The sequence below is a fragment of the Tasmannia lanceolata genome, unplaced genomic scaffold (genome assembly GCF_043159265.1).
Source record: "Tasmannia lanceolata isolate RefF3 unplaced genomic scaffold, GAP_Taslan_0.1 ptg000002l, whole genome shotgun sequence".
NCBI lineage: Eukaryota > Viridiplantae > Streptophyta > Magnoliopsida > Canellales > Winteraceae > Tasmannia > Tasmannia lanceolata.
The window spans coordinates 40,239,496-40,262,146 of NW_027518679.1; positions in this window are offsets into that span (position 1 = coordinate 40,239,496).

The window sequence follows — 22,651 nt, forward strand, 5'->3', positions numbered from 1 at the left end:
TGTATGGCAAAAATGAAACTTAGTCTGCAAAGATATGATTCTGTTTATAAAGATAATAGGGAAAAGTTTTGCCGTCATAAAAATATTAAAAAAAAAAGCAATAGAGAGGAAAAGACTCAAGGCTGTTCATTATTTCTGATGATCTTTTTCATCATTTTCAGGCCCTGAACCTCTTAAATTTATTTTTGTTTTCATGCTTTTCAGCCATCCCCCCCCCCCCCCACTATTAACCTCCATCATCTTTATCTACAATCCTCTTCACAAATTTTAGAACCTTCTTCTAGTCACTATAAAATCTTTCCCATATTTTTGTTTCTAATTTAATTTATGCTACCACTATCTCTATTCCCATCCGTTTACGTTCTTATTGCCTCAACAATCTTGCTAATTCAGAATTTCTTTGTCCCCAATCTCCGACAACCAGTTTATTTGGTCATTACTTGGACACAATTTTACTTCCTTGAAATGGGAATTCAAATGTCCTCTTTCATTCCTTGTCTTTTGGCACACTGATTATAATAGTCACATATGGTTCACTTCTCTTGTTGCGTAGATTTGATTAATCTTACTTTAATAAGATACCATCCTTATGATGTAGTCGTTCTTATGCCCTTCTTTACAAGAGAACAAGATGAGTTGGATGTGATTATTTGAACAAAGCATAACCCATAATGCTAAAATGGAAGTTTTCCAGTTGGTCAAATGAGCTGTTGAATATTTGACAAATTTGACCTGTTATGTTCAATTCATTTTTTTGTGTGTGTATTTCAAGTGTAAACACAATGCAACCTTATTCTAGGCAGAATTAAATTTCCATTAGTTCTGTTCACCCAACTGTCAATTTCATTTAAAGGAAATGCATACATAGTTTGATTTTTTATATATTTTATTGAATGCATTTTTTTTAGGATTAAAATAATGTTCTGATCAGTGGTGTTGACGCTGAAGCATGGGAGTTGCTTATGTTCTAATATGGCAGTGATGGTGCTATTTCTAGCCTAATCATATTTTGATATGTGTGCTGATGTTGTACTTGGGGGAGAGCCAATATCCAAACATGGTGATGTTATTGATATTTCTTTATCTGACTAAACCATATATTGATAATAGTGTTATCTCTACTCTATCTTCTTTATATACTATCCAGTTCTATTTCCAGGCCTTCTAAAACTGGTTGAACCACTCATATCCATTCCCTATTTCATCCTCTCACATTTGATTATACTCCTAGAGTCTCTTACAGCCCAATAATATGTGCAGGTTCTTCACCTCTAATAGCATATATCATCTCTTGCTCCAAATCTCAATAACTCATTTTGGAAAACATTTCCCATGGATACTAGAGGGAAAAGAAAAGATCTCTGAGTCTGGCAAAGGAAAGGATTAATATCTATGATTATCCTTTTGACAAAGCCATAGATTCCTTACCTTGAGGGTGTCCTATTTGATTTTACAGACTGGTGTTTCATTGTTCTTGGTTGATGTGAGGCCATTAGAGAGATTACTTAATAATATCAGTTGAGAACCCATGAATTAAGTGGCAGATGGTAACTATTCATAAATTCCTTTATTTGGCTTCGCTTGCTAATTCGTCTTGCGTTATATGCCAGTGTATTTTTCTCATGAGAAGCATAACCTGGAAAAAGGGATTTCTAGGCAACTGTTATTGGTAAAATATTTTTATAGGTCTGTTGTTCATATGTTTTTAAGAAATAAGTATTATCAGGTTCTACTACCCCAGCAGTGCAAGTTACCTCTTTTCCTAGCTTGGTTCTTAGTAGTACTCTTGTGAGGGTAGATATAGGCTATGATAGTTGCTAACCTGTTCATGAGCATTTGTTGATTTGGATAGTTATTCATAATCTTTATTTGATTTCTGCTCTCCATGGTGCATTATAGAAAGAATCTATTGTTGTTATGAAGATAGTATAAAAAAAATGCTTTAACAACTATATTCAGTTTTTTTTAATTTTTGGCTATTGAGAGTATCCATTATGATTTATAAGGGCCTAATGGGTATTTCAACATGAAGGAATAAGATAGAAATGTTATTTTAGGAATTGTGTCATGATGCTGATAACTCAAATAAATCTTTTGATGAAAATAATGATAGAATTCGTTTTCTTTTATCTGTAGTTTGGTAATGAAGAGAATATGGTTGGGACGGAAATCATTTTCTTGGGTCCTATGGATATCTATACTTCATGTTTAGAATTTTATAATTTTGTCTTGTTGAGGGGATCTTCGTTGAATTTAGGAATAAATGTCCTCTTTGATTCTTAAAAGTATCTTTTAGATTAGGGCGATGAAGGCGTTAGCCCAAGCCCATCATTTAGAGGACTGGCTTAGTCCATATAGCAATTTTCTCCTTTCCCCTTCTTTTTTAGAAAACTTTCATAGTCGTTTAGACGACCCTTAGTCATCATATACCTTGTCATTGCTAGGGCGATGAAGACGTTAGCCTAAGCCCATCCTCAGAGGACTTGTTTGGTCCAAGTAGCACTCCCCTCTTTCTTTAGAAGACTTATTTAGTCTTTTTAGACATCCCTTGAACTTTAGGTCCCTTTTCATTGCACGGGTAATGAAAGAGTTATTTAGAGCCCCCATGTAGGAGACAAGCTATGTCTCAGTAGAAGAGTCATATCTTTTGGAGACAAGCTTTGTCTCATTTGCCCCAGTTATCTCTTTGTTTTAAGGAAACTCGCTCAGTCTCATCATTTCCTTTCAAGAGACTCGCCCAGTCTCATTCTTTAGTCGATTCTTCTCTTTTAGGAGACAGGCTATGTCTCATTGATCTTAATGATCATTTTCATTTGAGAGACATGCCTTGTCTCATCTGCACACTCTTTTGGAGAACAGCAGTGAAGGAATTCATTTCTGATTTAGTTCCTCTCCTTTCTCTTAGGGTTTAACTCAATCTTCTTAGGTTTTTCACACCTTCTATGGATTCCTTCCATTCTATCATTCATTTGAGGCACAAATTTACTTTTTTGAGACAACCCTTAGGCTAAAAGGGTTCTGTCTTTTCATCTAACACTTCTCCAGGCTATGGATCACAGGAGTGTTCATCTCCTTCTGATTGTCTTTTTATTTCCCCTTTGGCTAGAAGGGAGAATCCTTTAAAAATTCAAAAACACTAGAAAACATTTCAAAACAGCAAAAGCACATCAAAAACATCTGAAAAACTAAAAATCTCAATAATCTTGAGTCATTAGGAGTGTAGTTAGGAATTCTGTTCCAAAATACGTTGGGTTGATCCCTTTCCAAAGGGTACGTAGTGCAGCTCGGGATCCACATCCCAAGTCCAGCCAAACCTTTCAAAATAAGCATTAGAAACTTTCCAAAAATACAAAAATTCTTCAAAATCTTTTCAAAAAGATCTTCCCCTAAAGTTAGGAGTCTGTCCTAGATATTTGGGGTGTTTTAGAGTTAGGAGGCTGTCTTGTTTGTATTGATATGGTGTGTCTTGTCGTGTGAGTGTCCGTAGAGTTAGGAGGCCTCGATTCCTGGTCGGTTAGACATTTAGTCGAACCGATGGCTAGACTAGGAAACATATAGTCACCCCATGATTTTCTTTAGGATGCACAGCCTAGTTACACATAAGATGTTAGGCCCACCCGCATTAGCTTAAGGCTAGTCAACTTGCATTAGCTAGGGATATAGAGAGTCCTAAAAATTACAATTCACATGAACTTAAGCAATGGTACAAAAAGCTTTAAAAATCAGTCGAGTCTAGTGGATCGAGTCTAGGATAGCGGTTTTCTAGACGGTTAGGCATCGTAGTTTAGAATAGGTCATCGAACTACGTTGATTCTGATTCTTTCCGAGGCCGAGATACGTAGAGTAGCCAGGGTGGATGGCCATTCTGGTCCGAGTCAAGTATTGCATTAGAGTTTTTGGATTCGTTTTGTCGAGTCGTGTATAGAGTTGAACTGTGTTGTGTATTTTGTTGTGTTTTCTTACTTTCATGTACAGATCCTATACTTTTAGCTATAGCATGCATGTGTTTGCACACCAGAACTTAGACACCAATTAGGTATGACATTCATAACCTAGTTATTCTCAGGTGACAGTTATTTCATTTCTTTTATGGGTGCTATGTGAGAGGCACTTCTTTCGAGAGTTCCTTGGTAGAGCTCTCCATTCACGTGGATGATTCCAAAGACTTTCTCTCGGGGGCTCGTCCCCCGCCTCTCTCGGATCGGGGTCCATAGGCTGGCGACTTTGCTGGGGAGTTCTTGGAACATTGCCTAACTCTGTTAAAATGTCATTCTTTACTAATTTCGAAGAAATATGGGCTGAAATCATGGGAAATGAGAATTTAATCGCTTAGAATCCAGGGGCACCAAATAGGTGTTTAAAACAAGGGATTCACACACTGCACATCATACATCATCATGTTTTTATTTTCTTTTATTGATTTTATTATTATTGGTTCCACGGGATAGATACAATGCGTGCCACATGGGATGTCATTACCCTGATGGTGCTGTTGTATCTATTTCCAAGCTATGCGCCAGTGCTGCAGTCGTAAACACTCGATGTAGTTGTGTTTACAGCAGCCGGTGAGCAATGAAGCATACTGTATATAACAGTCGGTGTACTTGTGTTATACACTTAAAGTATGGATCATATGCATAGTGCCCGATATATTGAGTCCGGAGCTCTACTTTCATTTTACATATATTATGTACATGGATATATTTGTCGATTTAGTAAAACCCAATAGGAGTCGCATGTGCTTATATATGTATTACATTCATATAGGGACGAACATGTGTTGCTTACACATGTGGAGCCTAGATTTAGGAGCCTTGTCCTGTCTATAGATTATTGTAGTTCACTTTATGTGGCTACAACGCGGTCCTAGTACACTCACATGTCTGTCTTGAGTCAAGCTTCTTGACTCTGCGGAATTATATTTAGGGCTGGTGCCCCTGGTTAGGATATATATGTATATATATGTATATATTGATTATCAGATTATGGCCTACTCATTAGTGAGGCTTCCTTATCTAATCTAATCAATTCCATCAATCCATCTCTGAGATTTAGACCCGATCAGTGGCTTTACTTGCCCCTCTCATGGTCGTGGTTTATATTTTTGATTTATTCTTAGAAAATCTGTTTGTATCCTTCCTTGATTATAAGACCAGGACCAACTTTCTAGTGGGGATTCCTAGTCTGAATCAATCAATCGTTTAAACTCATCCTTCAACTTTAAACCCAGTTGGTGACTTCCACTTGTCACACTCATAGCTGTGGTTTATTCCTTGATTCAGTGATGATAAATTCTGCTTGTTGTTATCCTTCAGATTCAAACCTCATTTATCCATTCTTTTGTTGTGTCGTAGATTCTTATTGCATATACTTCTATTTTGTTTGTCTTGTCTTAGATATGGTTGATAGCTTGTCCGCTGTCTCTAGTTTATCATTATCTATCTTTTGATCATACATTTTTATGTCAATCTTTCAGATTTAGACCCGGTCTATGATCTACTTTCGTCATCTTGTGACTGTGGTCTCTCTTCTGAGTTTCTGATTATCTTTGATCATCAATGGAACATTCGGTGTCGCCAATTATATCCTTCTTGTGATTAATTGCTAACTTTATCCTTATTCTTTGTTTATTCCAGATTATCTTCATTCCTTGATTATCCCATCCTATCTTTGTGTTTAGGTTAAATCATGGCAAAAAAAGTGTTGAAAGGCTGGATAAGTGAGACTATTAGGGCCCTTCCACGGGAGTCTTCAGAAAGGAGTATGACTGATCAGTTCATCTGTGCCTTCAATCATTTGAGTGTATCTGATATAAATTGGAAGTTTCTCCTAGCAGCCGCTGGATTCTGGGATCCTAATGTTCATATTTTTCGATTTAGATCCTTCGAGCTTTGTCCTATATTCGAAGATTGGTGTGCTTTATTAGAGCCCCCAATAGAGGAACTTTGGATACGATCTTCGAATATAGATTCCTCTCATTCTCTTTTTTGCAAGCTATTCAAAAATCAAACCGTTGATGCTCTTCCATGCTTAACGGATACGTGTGTGCAAATTCAAAATCTCATTACACTTTTTTCCGAAAACGTCGATCCTACTAACTCCCGTTTTCAAAGTTGTTGACGTAATGCTTTGATTTTTGGTGTCTTTGCCCGATATGTCATTCGAAAAAACCCTCGTGTTGCCCCGTTAACCTTGTTAGCCGTGGTGGACCAAATTAATGAAGGGAGGAATCCAATCCCCACCATGTTAGCAGAGACCTTCTTGGGACTAGATCTTATTGCTTCCCAAGAGATCAAAGACAATTTCTGTGGATGTGTAAAATTGCTGTATGTCTGGCTTGGTGAAAAACTTCAGGTTCTTCAGCGACAAAACCAAAATCCGTATACCCTGAAGAATTTTCGTGCATGGCAACCAATGGCTAATCAACCTCAGTCCATTGATGAATGGCGCAATTGGTTGCATCATGTTGAGGAGAGCCAGTTTCGTTGGGTGAGTCATTCATGCTTCCAAGTTTTCACTAGCACCTACCCACATCCATTCGTTTACCTCATGGGTACCGAGAAATCTTCTTTTTATGCACCCATGCGATTTCTCCATCAGGTTACGGGAATTCCATGTCCTCCCGGAGCCATAGTCCCTCCTCTTTGTGAGATCTCACTCCTGATCTTATCAGATCCATTGTGGCTGCTTGGGGAAACAAAAATATGGAGAGGAGATTTTCTTTAGTATCTAAAATCCGACGTGGAGAAATATCGGAAGAGCCTGCAAGCAGGAGAGCTCGGATTGAGGAGCCTTGATGATCTATATTATGTTTTGTTATCTTGATTTCTGCATTTCCCATTATTGTCAGTCTGCTTATCCAGTTGTGATAAGAGATTAGTATTTTCATCCGTTGTAATCACAATTTGAATTTCATTAAATGAAAGTGTGTTTCTGTTTCTCTTGTCACTATTTGATCAGAATATTTTATCTTGATTATCAAAATTTTAATCTAGTGTTTATATTTCCATTATAGGATTCTTGATTGAGCAGCCATTGCTCCTAAGAAAACCCTCATTTCAAAACCAACCTGGTCCCGTCAGTCTACTGATTCAAGGCTGAGTTGATATTCTTCCTCACCTACTTCTTTTACCTCTCCTTTGTTACCTATTTCGAACTTCCAGGAAATACTTTCACCAGTTCAACCCACACTTGAACAAATGGCTGAGGCTGGAACCGCTCTGGCTGAAATGAGCGAAATGATAAAAGCTATGCTCCAGCAAATGAATAATATGAATGAAGAGATAGTCAGGCTGAAAAATGACAGAGAGTCTACTTCCAAAGAGCATGCACCTCGGCAACCCCCGGTCATACCTCCTCCACCTCCTATGATGACTAGACCGGCAGTGTTCACTGTTGAGGATGACTTTGAAGATGAGTAGTATGCAGAAGATAATTGTCTCCCTCATCTGGAGAAATCTGATAAGGGCAAAGTGATAACAGACAGACTGGACAGGCTGACCGAGGAGATGGAAAACATAAAATTCCAAGGCCCGAAAAAGTTGAACCTGGCTGATTTCATGATTTATCCGGGAGTCACACTGCCTCCAAGATTTGAAGTACCAGACACGGATAAATATGATGGGACAGGATGTCCTAGAAGCCATTTGATGTCAGTTCTTCCACTTCTGCAACAGCACGGCTTATCTCCAGAGCAGGTTGCTCTCCTTTTCCCTCGATCATTATTTTAATCATCTTATCAAGACGAGAACCCAGATAGAAGATGCATTGGCTAAAGGCCTAAGATCAAGAATTTCATCTGATGTCAGAGAGGGGAAGCGACCTGTGATGACACCAAAAGAAGTACATAATGTCAATTATGTCAGACCACCACCCAGGGCAATCACTGAAGTGAGAAGGCCGCCGATGGAGCAGAAGCCTCCTCGTCACTTTGATCCCCTCCCATATTCTTTGTCCGTGGCTTTGAAGAAGTTGTTAAAGGACAGGAAGATCAAACTGCCTGACATTAAGCCTCTGCCCAATCCATTGCCAAGGTCCTGGAGAGAGGATCAGTTCTGTGATTATCATCGCAATACAGGTCATATTACTGATAGGTGTTTAGCTTTGAAACACCAAATACAGAACATGATCGATAGGAAGGAGCTTGCAATCGAATTACCAAATGTAACCAGAAACCCCCTTCCGACACATGCAATGCCACCTCCACCATCGGTCAATGTCATTTGCACTGAAGCGTCTGTTATTGATCCTTCTTCTTTCATATGCGCTATTGAATCTGAAGGAACCTATGTTTGGAAATTTGAGGAAGAAGATGAATGGACAGAAATGGAAGAGCCATATGTCTTATCATGGAATAACCCTGATGTAGCTGGGTCATCAAGCCGATCATATGTTCTCCAGTGTGAGGATGAGAAGAAAGAAACCGAAGCTTTGTACGATGAACTCCATGTTCTTAAGGGTGAGTGATGATGAGGAAGAAGAGATAAAAACCCCATACATCCTTAAGATAGAAGATGAAGATCTGCTGCTCTTGAATGATCAGTGCGATGAACTCCGCCACATCACACGTGGTGGGGGAGTTTTCAAATCGGCCGAGCTCAGAGTCGAGAATCCCGCTGAGGTTGTAAGAGCAGTTGACCATCAGAAACAAAAGCAGAGATTTGATGAAGAGGAAGATAACCTGTTGAATCAGCTCAGAAAGACACAAGCTAATGTTTCTATCTAGGGGTTATTAATGGCGTCGCCGAAACACAAACAAGTTGTACTTCGTGAGCTGAATGCGTCTCAGGTATAAGTTGAAATCACTCCAGGCGAATTGGTCAACGTGGTGGCCATGGCTAGGGCTTCAAAATCTTTATCTTTCTCAGACGAGGATTTGCCTCCAGAAGGAAAGGACCATACTCGTTCGCTCAAAATTACCCTACTGTGCAACAAAAAAAAAGTTTCCAAAGTGTTGGTAGACAATGGGTCAGCCCTGAACGTATGTCCTTTGAACACTGCCACTACTTTAGGGTTTGGGCCTGAAAACTTCATACCGTCTGAGCAAGGCATATTGGCATATGATGGTACCAGGAGGGATGTAATCGGAACATTGGCTACTGAGATTGTGACTGGAGGAGAGGCCTTTGACATCGAATATCAGGTGTTGGATATTAAAACTTCCTTCTGTCTTTTGCTTGGCCGACCTTGGCTGCATAAGGTTGGAGTTATTCCTTCCACACGTCACAAAAAACTAAAATTCATTCGAAACAACAGAGTCATCACAGTTCGAGGGGATCCTGAACCTGAAATTGGACAAATTACCTCCGAGCCGGTAACTGGAAATTCTAGAGATGTCAGCTTGACAGGGTTTTCACTAGAGGTCTCTTCTATCACTTTAGAGGAGGCTATGAATGAGCATATTATGTTTTTGTCAAGCACCAACACTCAAGTGATCAAGATGATGAGACGGTATGGGTATATCTCAGGAGCTGGTCTGGGAAAGAATATGCAAGGTCCGACTGAGCGGCCAGAGTTAAAAGCAGTTGATGGATTGTTTGGGTTGGGATACAAGTCAACTCGCAAGGAGGTGCAAGAAATGAGAGCTTACATGCTAAAATGGGCCGAACGCCGCCGCAGAGGCTTAGAGTTTCCAATGGGACCATACAGTATGGTCATGAATGGCAGATTCCGAAAAGAGGGAGCTGATTGCCCTTATTACTGTTTCCCTGAGCCATGGTATGATGAGAAGGGGACAAAATTGCCAGGTCTTGAGATATTCTTCGCTGATGAGATGCCAGAGGACTTTTTCTTTGAGCAGATTGCAGAGACAGTTGAGCCAGAGACAGATTGTGTTGAGAACTTCGAATCAGAACTCCTAGACTCCTTGTTCCAAGTTGAGGCAGCAGTCATTGCGATGATTGGAGGAGATACACACTTCGTAAACCCAAAGAACTGTATCACCCCAGCCGAGGGACCTTTGGATAACTGGACCTCACATGTTATACCCCAAGTAGTCTTTCAGCATAGTCCAGTCCCTTCAAAAGAGTCAGTCATTTCAAAATTTGTGTCAGTTTCCTCGTCCGTCCCAGAGTCTGTCATTTCTAACTTTTCTTTTGATGCAGGTACTGTAGAGGTTGGGTTTACTTCTGGAGTGGGTGACGAGTCTGTCTCTGGTGGCGTCGAGTCCAAGTCTAAGGACGTTCTCATTGATCTATGCCTGTACATATTTCTAATTGTGTCGATACTGATGTCGACTTGTCTTTTCATTCAGTTTCAGAGTCTGTAAAGCCTGATGTGGGCGAGTCATCTGATGTAATCATTGATTCCGATGAAATAAAAGACTCTTTTGTGTATATTCCTGTACTTGTCTCTTCTACTGATTCTGCTTCTAAACCTGATCAAGTAACTAATAATGATAATCAAGACTCCCCCTCTAATGAGGAAGCCGACGAAACTCCCCTTGAAATCAAACATATGATTCAACAAGAGGAGAGTCGCCGAGCAAAACCACTCGAAGAGGAAATTGAAACCGTAAATATCGGTGACGAATCCTTAATTCGAGAGATACGGATTGGCAAAATTTTATCTCCTGAGGAGCGCGAAGAATTAATCACCTTGCTAAAAGAGTTTAAGGAGATTTTTGCTTGGTCTTACGATGATATGCCGAGATTGAGTGAGGACATTGTCCAACACAAATTACCTCTAATCCTTGGCATCAAGCCGAAGAAGCAAAAACTCTAGAAACTTAAAACAGAATGGGAGTTGAAAGTTCATGATGAGGTTAAGAAACTAATGGAAGTGAAATTCATCGAAGTAGTTGAGTACCTTGAATGCCTTGCAAATATTGTACCGGTGCCCAAGAAGGACGGGAAAGTCAGGATGTGTGTCGATTTCAGAGATCTGAACAAGGCGAGTCCGAAAGACGATTTTCCGCTTCTGAACATTGAGCTCATGGTTGACAATACAGCTGGACATGAAATCTTATCTTTCATGGATGGATTCTCAGGGTACAACCAAATTAAAATGGCGCCTGAGGATATGATGAAGACAGCGTTCATTACTCAGTGGGAGACATTACTACAGAGTGATGCCGTTTGGTCTTAAGAATGCTGGTGCCACTTATTAGAGAGCTGCGACTATTCTTCTTCATGACATGATTCATAAGGAGGTCGAGGTCTATGTAGATGACATGATTGTCAAGGGCAAGACTCGGCCAGAGCATACAATTGCCTTAAGAAAGTTCTTCGAGCGAATCCGAAAGTATCAACTCCGCTTGAACCCCAATAAATGTGTATTTGGGGTCACATCAGGAAAATTGCTTGGATTCATGGTCAGTGAGAGAGGAATTGAAGTGGACCCTCAGAAGATCAAGGCTATCCAAGAAATGAAACCACCAAAGACGGAAAAACAGATTCGCGGATTCCTTGGCAAAGTGCAGTACTTGAGGAGATTCATATCTCATTTAACTATGACGTGTGAACCCATCTTCAAATTATTAAAGAAGAATTCTCCTAAGAAGTGGAATGAAGAATGTCAGGAAGCATTTGAAAAGGTCAAGCAGTGCTTATCTTTGCCTCCTGTCCTATCCCAGTTATTCTTGGTCAATCGCTGCTGTTATACTTATTCATCACGGATACGGCAATGGGTTGTATGCTTGCTCAGCAGGATGCAGGATGTAAGAAAGAAAAGCCTATCTACTATATCAGCAAGAAAATGCTCGAGTATGAAATCAAGTACACTATCTTAGAAAAGACGTGTCTAGCATTAGTTTGGGTGACTCAAAGGCTAAGACATTACTTGCTGTCGAATAAGATACTTTTGCTCTCACGGATGGATCCGTTGAAGTATTTGTTCGAGAAACCCGCTCTTACAGGAAGAACAGCTAGATGGCTGTTATTGTTGTCTGAGTTTGACATCACTTATGTCAATCAGAAGTCAATTAAGGGACGGGTCATCGCTGAGCAGTTGGCTGATGCTCCTGTTGAGGAGAATGCTTTTCTGAAGGCAGACTTTCCTGATGAAGAGATCATGAACATTGAAGAAGAGAATTTGAGTATCAGGTGGTTAATGTACTTTGACGGAGCCGTCAATAATCATGGTCAAGGAATAGGGGCAGTTTTGGTATCTCCGAAGAAGGAGTATATCCCTATATCCATCAAGTTGCAGTTTGAATGCACCAATAATATGGCAGAATATGAAGCATGCATCGCAGGACTTGAGGCATCTTTGGCTTTGCGAATTCAAGATATAGATGTGTTCGGGGATTCAATCTTGATCATTTGTCAAATAAATGGAGATTGGAAAATAAAAGAGGCGAGGTTTATCTCATATCACACTTATCTCGAATCTCTGGTCAAGAAGTTCAAGAGTGTCACCTTCACTCATCTGTCGAGGACAAGGAATCACTTTGTCGACGCTCTGGCTACTCTGGCTTCAATGTTAGACATTTCTGCGACAATGGAGGTTCAACCTTTAGCTGTCAGATTGCAATGGGCTCCAGCACATGTGAATGCGATAGAGATATTTGCTAGATGTCCAGACGGAAAGTCGTGGTACGCAGACATTAGAAATCTCATTTCAGGCAAGGGGCATTCGCCTGAGGCTTCCAGCAAAGAGAGAAAAACTCTTCATAGGTTCGCTGCCAATTTCATCATTTGTGGTGAAGAATTGTACAGAATGTCATTTGACGGGATATAGCTTCTGTGTGTTGATGAAGATCAGGCTGCAGAGCTCATAAAGCAAACACATGAAGGTGTTTGTGGCCCTTACATGAATGGTAAGATGCTGTCAAGGAAAATCCTAAGACTTGGATTCTATTGGCCTACAATGGAAGCAGACTGCTTCGCATTCGTGAAGAAGTGTCATAAATACCAAGTCTATGCGAATCTTATTCATGTGCCTCCGTCAGAGTTACACTCTATGACCTCACCATGGCCATTCTCAGTATGGGGGATTGATATCATTGGCAAAGTCTATCCCAAATTGTCAAGTGGACACGAGTACATCTTGGTGGCCATTGACTATTTCACGAAATGGATATAAGCTGTTTCATATGCTTCCATAACTTCCAATACAGTTGCGAAGTTCATCCGTGCGAATATCATTTGCAGATATGGAGTACCTCATGAACTGATTTCTGACAATGGATCTCATTTCAAGAAAGAGGTAGTGCACCTGTGTGAAGAGTTCAAGATAAAGCATCACAAGTCATCTCCTTACAGGCCTCAGACCAATGATGCTGTAGAGGCAGCAAATAAGAACATCAAGGTCATAATCAGTAAGATGACCGAGACTTATAAGGACTGGTCGAACAAACTTCCTTTTGCTTTATGAGCTTACAGGACATCGATCAGGTCATCTACAGGGGTAACTCCGTACTCTCTGGTGTATGGAATGGAAGCAGTCTTGCCTGTTGAGCTGAGAATCCCTTCGTTAAGAGTAATGATGGAAGCAAATCTGCCAGAGTCTGAGTGGGCCAGAGCCAGACATCAGGAATTACATATGATAGATGAAAAGAGGCCGAGAGCCTTGTATCACATCCAAGGATATCTGATTGAGAAATTAAATAACGGCAAGTGCACGGATCGTGTAAATACGGGTCGAACTCAGGGAAGAGAAATCTAGTTGTCAATTCTATTCTTTTACCGATTAGAATACTAACTATGATATAATGTTGCCTGGAATGGACTCAGGATTTTCGTGGACTTAGACCTCGGAGCCAATACTATATATAAGCGTATATTCTATTCAATCAAAGAATCAAATTCAACTAAGATCTTTTTTTTATTTAAAATCCTAATTTAGGCAAAGTGTACCAAATTTTAATGATCTCTATTAACTACTTATCTACTTTAATTAGAAAACCAAATTCTAAGGGCTTAAGTGAATTGGAAAATTGCAAAAGTAATTTGGAATAGTGTAAAATCCTTCATTCAATATAAAAGAGTACTTAGGGTTAGAATCCACCATGGGTTTTGATAAAATTGATTAATTAAAACAATCCTTTGAATTAGGTTGAAAATCTAACTAAACAGTCAATAAATAATAAGATCTAAAAGATGTCATTATTTATGAGTATTTAATCGAATTAACCCTCTAATTTATATTAATTATATAAAATTTAATCTTCGTTACTCATCAATCATCCATACAAAAGGGGAAAGCCAATGGCATGGATGATTGGGATTTGTACAAAAACAAAACCCTACATAATTTGTTATATAATCTATTTGTTTTAATTACTTCTCTTTCTCCTTCCCCATGGCTTCATCTAAACCCTAAGTATAGTGGGTTTAGCTACTCATGGAGAAGAAAAAAGAAACAGAGAAAATAGAGAGGGGAATTGGAATTGCCATTAAATAAACAAAGAAAGCTCTACTTTAATTGAATTTGAAACAAAAATACATTGAACTAATTCTTGGAAGAAAGAACAAAAATAAAAGAACACTTAGTCTTTTCGCAATGATTGAATCCTTGGCCGAGAGATATGACGGTGCCGAAACATAAACTTGAAGAAGAATAATGTTGAACCAAATTTCCAAGTGGGAGAGATCTTTGTTGATGAAAATTCCAAGTATTACAAACTAGAGAACCAAAAAAATATGAAAGAGTGAGAGAGCTTGAGAGTGGTAGAGAGAAAAGAGAGAATGAAAAGAGAGTAGAAAGAGAGTATGTTAGAGAGAAAGGAATGAGAGCCAAGAGAGCTTTTTAAGGTAAAGAGCAAGAAAGTGATGGGCTAAATTGAACCACCACCACAAGATCGTGCAAGATAGGTAAGATTCCCAAACGGATTGCCATTCTCATCCAATATTGGAGCAAAAGAAAAAGAATACCTTCGTGACATCCCAACCTTCCATAATTTGTATTCCCAGCCAACAATCACCCATACAATTTCCTTCCTTGTGGCAAATTGAACATAGAAAATTTCCAACAGCATCATCCCTCTTGCTTGTTTTCTTTTTTAATCGTTGGATGGCAACAATTACAATTGCTATATATATATATATATATATATATATACGGTAGCTCCTGCCATGTTGTGGAAATTAAGAAGTTGCTGTTTTTAAGGACTTGTATTTCTGATAAAGACACTCACCCACTTAATAGAATATAATTATTAGCAATTTAGGAATGGGAATTTGGCATGGAAAGAGAATCCCAAAAATTCCATACGTCACTTTCTTCCCTCTTATTTCAACACCTAACATGATTTCTCAAAATTCTAACGTGACCACTTTCTAAAATTGCCGTTTTGTAAATATTTCCCAAATCAGTTCACACAACACACAGAATGGCATCTTCTTTTTGTCTTTTATTATGCATGCTAATTTCATAATGACATGCATGTCCTTCTTCCATTCCCACGTTCCCAATTTCTTAGAAGCTTCACAACAACTTTCACAACTATTTTCAATTAGAATATAGCTACTTTTCCAATTTAGCTACTAATTTAGTTTGCCCCCACACGTATGCTTTTCACGTGTGTGATGTTCATGTGTGGCTCCATCAACAACCGAACATGGGACCCAATTGCACAAGTCTAATGGGTTTGGATAATATAAATGGGCCGCATGTTAAATGGCCAAAATTTATATCAAGGGAAAATCATCCCACTTTTAATCCACCAACCCTTCCCATTATTAAACCCCATAAAATAATATAAACTGTCCAATTAATTGATCTAAACCTCTTATTTTGTTGGGACACATTGGCAAGTGACCGCTCCATCGAAATCATTTCCATATGCTAATCCGAGCCGTTCATTTGATGGGGCTACAGTGTAGACGGGTTGCACCCCTTAAATTATGTCCATAGGGCTGATTCACACCATCCAATTGATAAGCCATAATTTTCGGCATGAGATGATCTAAACAGTTCATTTGGTGAGCCATCAAATGGATGATTGGAACCATTCGTTTTGTGGGCTGCAATCTTAATTAGTTGTGTCCCCAATATTATTTTCATGGCTGATCCTAACTGTTGAATTGTTGAATTCACAGAAGTTGTATCAAAATATTATTTCTATTGGTGGGTCCCACAAGTCAGCAATTTTCAATTCCAGCCATAATTCCCATTCCAGCAACTATATAATTCCAATTCCAGCAACTTTATTCCATTTCCAACTTCTGATTCCAGCAATTTTGTGTCTCCAGCAGCTGATTCCAGCAACTTGATTCCAGCAGCTTTAATTCGATTCCAGTCACCTTTAATTCCAGCAGCTTTAATTCGATTCCAGCAATTTTGTGTTTCCAGCAACTGATTCCAGCAACTTGATTCCAGTCACCTTTCATTCCAGCAGCTTTAATTCGATTCCAGCAACATGGAATTTCAGTGTGGTGTAATCCGAACCATTCATTTTAATACTAAAATACGAATCAGTTGTTTTCCCAATTTGCCTTCCCAAATTTGTAACCAGCAGTGAGAAGGTAGAGATCCAAATCACACACACTTCATCTTTGCAAACCATATAGATCCTTGAATTTTCTTTGCAATTCCATCTCTTAGCTCTATTTTCTGTGAAAATCCAGAAAACAACCTGAAACACCAAAAGCACAAAAAATACCTTAGTAGCACCGCTTTAAATGAGAGAAATGCGTGCTTTTCCTACCTATAATTCACAGATAAATGTGCTCATCAATATCAGAGAAGAATTGAGAGGGCCTTCAACAAGAAAGTCCGAGTCAGAGATCTAAAGCCAGGATATCTTGTCTTGAAGTCCTACAGGGCACCGGTATTTGATCCCAGAGGGAAGTTCAGACCAAACTGGTTTGGTCCTTACATCGTCGATGAAGTCCTGCCTGAAAAAGCCGTAAGACTACTCGATGAAAATGGAGAAAAATTAACAGAACCTACAAACCTGGACCAACTAAAGAAATACTATGCTTAGATACACCAAGAGGCCGTCTTTGGTCAATCAAAGCTTAAAAGCCAACAACCTCAAAGTCAAAAAACGTTTGCAAACCCTTTGAGCCTAAAAAAAAATCTTCTTTCTTTGATAAACTCAAACCAGGGACATCTTTTATGACTTTCGTCATAAAAGATATTAAACCTGAACTACGTCATGACCTGATCCCTCTTTACAGGGTACATAGGTAGCCTGATCAATTCGGGTTCGGTCAAATCCTTCAAATCTTTCAAATCCTTAAAAGAAGGAAAGAAACAAAACAAACAATCTTTGAAACCCCAAATGGGCGAACTAGGGAGACCTAATTCCCATTTCTTTGGGGATACGTAGGCAATCTGGAGGGCCAGATTCGGTCAAAATACAAGAAAGCTTTCCAAAGTCAAAACCTGTTTGAACCCAAGCCTACCTAAAGTCCTTCTGGTGTATTTAGGCCCAGGTTTGTAGAGAAACATAAAGAAAAAAAAATGATGGAGTCTTAGACCCGCTAGACTGAAAACCCGCAAGGGCGGTTGTGGACCCCGATCCGAGGACGGCGAGGGAATGGGTCCCTGACATCATCCTCTGGATCATCCACAACGTGAAGGAGAACTCTACCAAGGAACTCTCAAAATGGATGCCACCATCACAGCATAGCATGAGTGGCGATATAAAAAGAAAGAGATACATCCTGATCCGGAGCCAGGGCTCGAAACCAAGATATATCTAAAAATAACTCAGAGTCGCCATCCATGGACACGCCATGGAACCAAAACAAATGCTCTGTTTGCAATGGATAACTAGAGATACTAAAGATCCGTGCCTGATGACGAATGGAGAAGGTCCGAAGAGCGCCCCCAATTCGCAAGAGTGCGAACACTTGGTCTCTTATGCCATTTATTATTAACCTTGAAGAGTTTCAAGCGAAAATCATATGAAATGGGAACACGCATCTCCGAGAAAATGTCTATCTAATCATGCATGTCTCGGAGATGAAAATAAGCACACACATAAGACCCGAAATAAATGTCACCTAATGATGACTAGGTTATGAGTGACATACTAATAGGTGTCTAAGTTCTGGTGGACAAACACATGCATGCTACAGCTACAGGTATAAGGTCTGCGCATGAAAGTAAGAAAACATAGCAAAACACACAACATAACAAAACAACAAATCCTAAGACTCTAAACGATTTAGCCCGAGTCCTCGGATGGTCTGGTATTCATCCAAAGGAGCCTACGTATCCCCGCCTCCACGAGAATCAAGGCAACGTAGTTCTTCGCACCTATTCTAAGCTAGGATGCCTAAGACACCTAGACCTCTATCTTAGACTCGATCTAAAAGACTGGACTAATTATTAAAGCTTCTTGAACGATTATTTAGATTCCAGTGAATTGTAGATTTTAGGACACCCTATATGCCCTAACTAAATGCAGGTTAGCCCTAAGCTAATGCAGGTGGTTCCTACAACCTATGTGTAACTAGGCTGTATTTCCTAAGGAAAACAAATGGTTGACTAACGCATCTTAGACCTAGTCATCAGTCGGCGATGTAAATCGCCAACTGACCGGACGGAGGCGCTCCTTGCTAGGACAAACTCCTAACTCTAACACAAACACACAACAAAAGATAAACTCCTAACTCTGAAACTCTCTATCTAGGACAAACTCCTAACTCTAGAGGAAGATCTTGTTGAAAACAAGGTTTTGAAGAAAAATTGTTAAAGCATTTATTTACAAAGGTTTGGCTGGACCTGGGATAAGAATCCCAAGCTGCACTACGTACCTCGTGGAAGAGGATCAAGCCAACGTAGTTCGAAAATCAAACTCTCCTAATACGCGAAACTCAACACTTTAGATTTTTTTAAAGGTTTTTGATGTTTTCAAATGTTTTTGAAGTGCTTATATATTTTTGACGTTTAAAAAGGTGTGTTAACACCCTTCAGCTAAAGGGGATCCGATAGAAGAGCCTCCTTACCCACCATATCGCGGTAGAGTAATTTTAGAAGGAAACGGGATCCCTAAAGCCTACGGGGAAAGAAATCAAAACAGAGGGGACTAAAATCCCCAAAGAAAAGAACAATCTCAAAGAGACAAAAACAAAACTAACGAGTCCTAATCAATCTCCAAAGGAAACGATATCTAACCCGCGAGGGAAAACCCTAAACAAACGATAGATGAAAAGCTTCCTAAACAAAAATGGACCGACAAAAACTCTATAAGAAAAACTATTAAACGATCAGTCACTTAGAAATGGTCTTAACTGGCTAAACACTCTAAGAGGAGAGAACCCCTTAACCTGCGAAAACTCTAAGGCAGGAACGGAAGAGGCTGGCTCAAGAAAATGTTCCATCGTCGCCATTACAAAGGTCTGAGAAATCACTATCCTAAACAACTCAACGAAACTACAATAACCATGACCAATCATTGGAAGAACCAAAGAAACAGATCTAGTTTATGGTCTAAACGAGATGAAGAACAAATCCATAACCTCGAGTATTCCAAATACCAAAATGAGAGCCCATGAGTGAAATGAAATTATAAGCAGATGCCCTAACTTGTTATCCTTATGCTTTGCAATAAATCATCTGGATTAACTCAGGGCACCAAGGTGGGCTTCGACCGAAATTCATTGATGATAAGGAGATATGGAATTAATAGAAATCCTTACTTATAAATTGACATCAAAATCCATTCACATTCAAGGATGATTTCACATAAATTCAAAATGGAAAAGATGAATTGGCTATTCCCAAAAGAAGATCTGAGTCTTTGGTATCACGAAAACCGTATTAAACGAAGGACAAATAAGTAGGCACATAATTCACCTTTTGAGAATTATCCAAATACAAAGCATAACAAGATGACAAATGAAGTAAGCCTTTCAACATGCTATCTCTAATACATCAGGTCAGGGAAATGCTAAAACACTTGAACAAGTTATTTCCAGTTTTGCTTTAAAATTGGGAATCAACATAGAGTAGAAAGAAATGAAATCATGGGTTTTCGAAATTAGAGAAATTAATCAATAGACAAATTATAAAGGAGACCTCAAAATTAACAGATCCAGTTTCAGTCACTGCTCCCCTAGGATATCGAATTCAAACCCCAAAATTAAAATGGATATTGAAATCAAAACAAATCCTCCCACAAAATTTTCAAAACTATGACAATAAAAGACAACAAACAAAGAAAAATTAAAACCTGCAGATCCAATACCCCATCTACAACACCATTCGAAAGACCATGCTAAAATTAAAATCCACACAGACACAGGAAAAGGCAATTCTAGCTACTGGGCCATAAATTGAGACAACCTCGGGTGAGGAACCGAACGTAACGACTCTCATAAATGGAAACATGAGAGGCTGCAAGAAAATACCTTCTTCGGATGAATCGAGATAAGGGGCGTCGGGTGCCGAGCACAAGGGCAGAGCCGACAATGAGAACGCAATCCGTTGCGATGCCGAATGACCAAATCTGCTGGGGTATGACCAGGCATACCCCCCCCGCCCCCCCGGCGAAACTATAAATAGAGGAGGGGGGGGGTAAGGCTTTGAAAGAGAGGTTTTTTGTTGATCTTTTCGCTCTTTCTCTCTCCCCTTTTGTGGTTATTTCACTCCGCTTTTCTTATATACACCGAACCCCTGCTGAAATTTTAGAAAAAGTACGGAATGTGGACACAAGTCTCGAGAAATTATGGATTTCGGGTACCTTTTAAAACAAGAATCAAAGACGGGTGATTCTTCAAAATCGGGTGGTAAAAAGACCCTGATACCCTTGTGACATCAACATAGTCCTTTTTCATTACTGCCTATTACATTGGCGCGCTTCACGAGGCTTCTTTTGGTTCATTTGAATGCATATTTGAACCGACAGAACCTTGGGTTCATTTCTATCTTGGCCGTCGGAAGTAACTAGAGACAGATGGATATGCTTGACACTTGATGGAAAACTTTTTGGAACGTTGACAACCCAAAGTCAATCATTATCTTTTATAACTTCTCTTTTGGCTTAGAATGGTAACATTATTGAATATGTTTCTTTTGGCTTAGAATCTTTTCACTTCTCTTTTGGTTCTCACTTCTCTTTTGGCTTATAACAGTAACGTTATTGGAAAACGTCTCTTTTGGCTTAAAACGGCGACGTTATGGAATACTTTATTATTTCTCGTCTCTTTTGGCTGAGAACGCCGCCGGATTCTACAGTACGCCGTCGGAATTTCAAGTACGCTGCCAGATTTTCTGGGTTCAAACGTGTGTTTCAAACGTATCGAGTACGCCGTCGATTTTAGAGTACGCCGCCAGAATATTAAGAGGTATGCCGGCGTAAATAGGGTGTAAGCGGAAACAGGGTTTACGCTGGCGGAATTCAGGGGTATGCCGGCATAAATAATGGGTATGCCGGCGTAAATGGGTACGCCGGCGTAATCCGGTGGCATTCTCAGCCAAAAGAGACATATTCAATAACATTACCGTTATAAGGCAAAAGAGTGAGGACCAAAAGAGAAGTGAAAAAATTCTAAGCCGAAAGAGACGTATTCAATAACGTTACCGTTCTATGCCAAAAGAGAAGTGAGCAAAGATAATGATTAAATATGGATTGTCAGCATTCCGAAAAGTTTTCCAACACGTGTCAAGCATCCATCAATCTCTAGTTATTTCCGACGGCCAAGATAGGAACGAACCCAAGGTTCTGTCAGTTCAAATACACAGTCAAACGAACCAATAGAAGCCTCGTGAAGTGTGCCAATTTAATAGGGAGTAATGAAAAAGGAGGACTCTGTCAATGTCAGAAAGGTATCAGGTCTTTTTACCACCTGATTTTGAAGAATTGCCCGTGTTTCATTCTTGTTTTAAAAGGTACCTGAGATCCGTAATTCCTCGAAACATGTGCCGGCATTCCGTACTCTTCTCTTAAGAAAATTCTGTAGAAAAAACAAAATAAATACCATATCTAACAAGTATGCAACTCTATGAATGTGGTCAATTGATTCAGCTGCCACCACACATAATGGGTAGTCATTAATGTTCCACATATTTCTATCGTGGAGGGGGGTCCATTGTGAGGATTTCATCCGGAGCTGCCGACCAAGAAAAAGTACAAACACTAGGAGGAGCTGGGATATTCCACACCCTATAACCGCTAGTGATGATAGAAAAATGTATGCAATCAGGTTGTAGAAAGCTGAAAACTACCTAAGGAGTACTGGATCATTCCAAACGCTTTGTTGATCTCTCCTAATTTATTAATGTAGCCTAATGCTAGCAGTAGATTATCGATTAATGTGGTCCATTTGGCCACACAGACACAATCCTTACATTCGCGTGGGGCCAGCTTATTCAAAGATCGAAACCATTCATTTGTTGGGCCCCAATAGGTCTTGCCCATAAAATCAACTCCATAGGATGAGCAAAACCCTTCGATCAGCCTCTACATAACTTTGAGTTAGAATCATCATATGGAAATGATTTTCAGGGAAGGGAAAAATACAGATACACCCCCTCAACTATGGCCAAAGTCCACTTCTAACCCCGTGGTATCGAAGGTACCAAAGACACCCCTCGATCAACTTTCTAACATTTTTAAGTAGACCCCTGACTTTACACCCTACAGTTCCAAATTCATCAAAAACACCCCCTGACAATTTCTTCGTTCCCGTCCACCCCGTCATGTAACAAGTATTATTGAAAGATGAGGGGGTGTCTTTGGTGAAGTCGATACCACGGGGTCAGAAGTGGAATTTGGCCATAGTTGAGGGGGTGTAAATGTAAATATCCCTTCAGG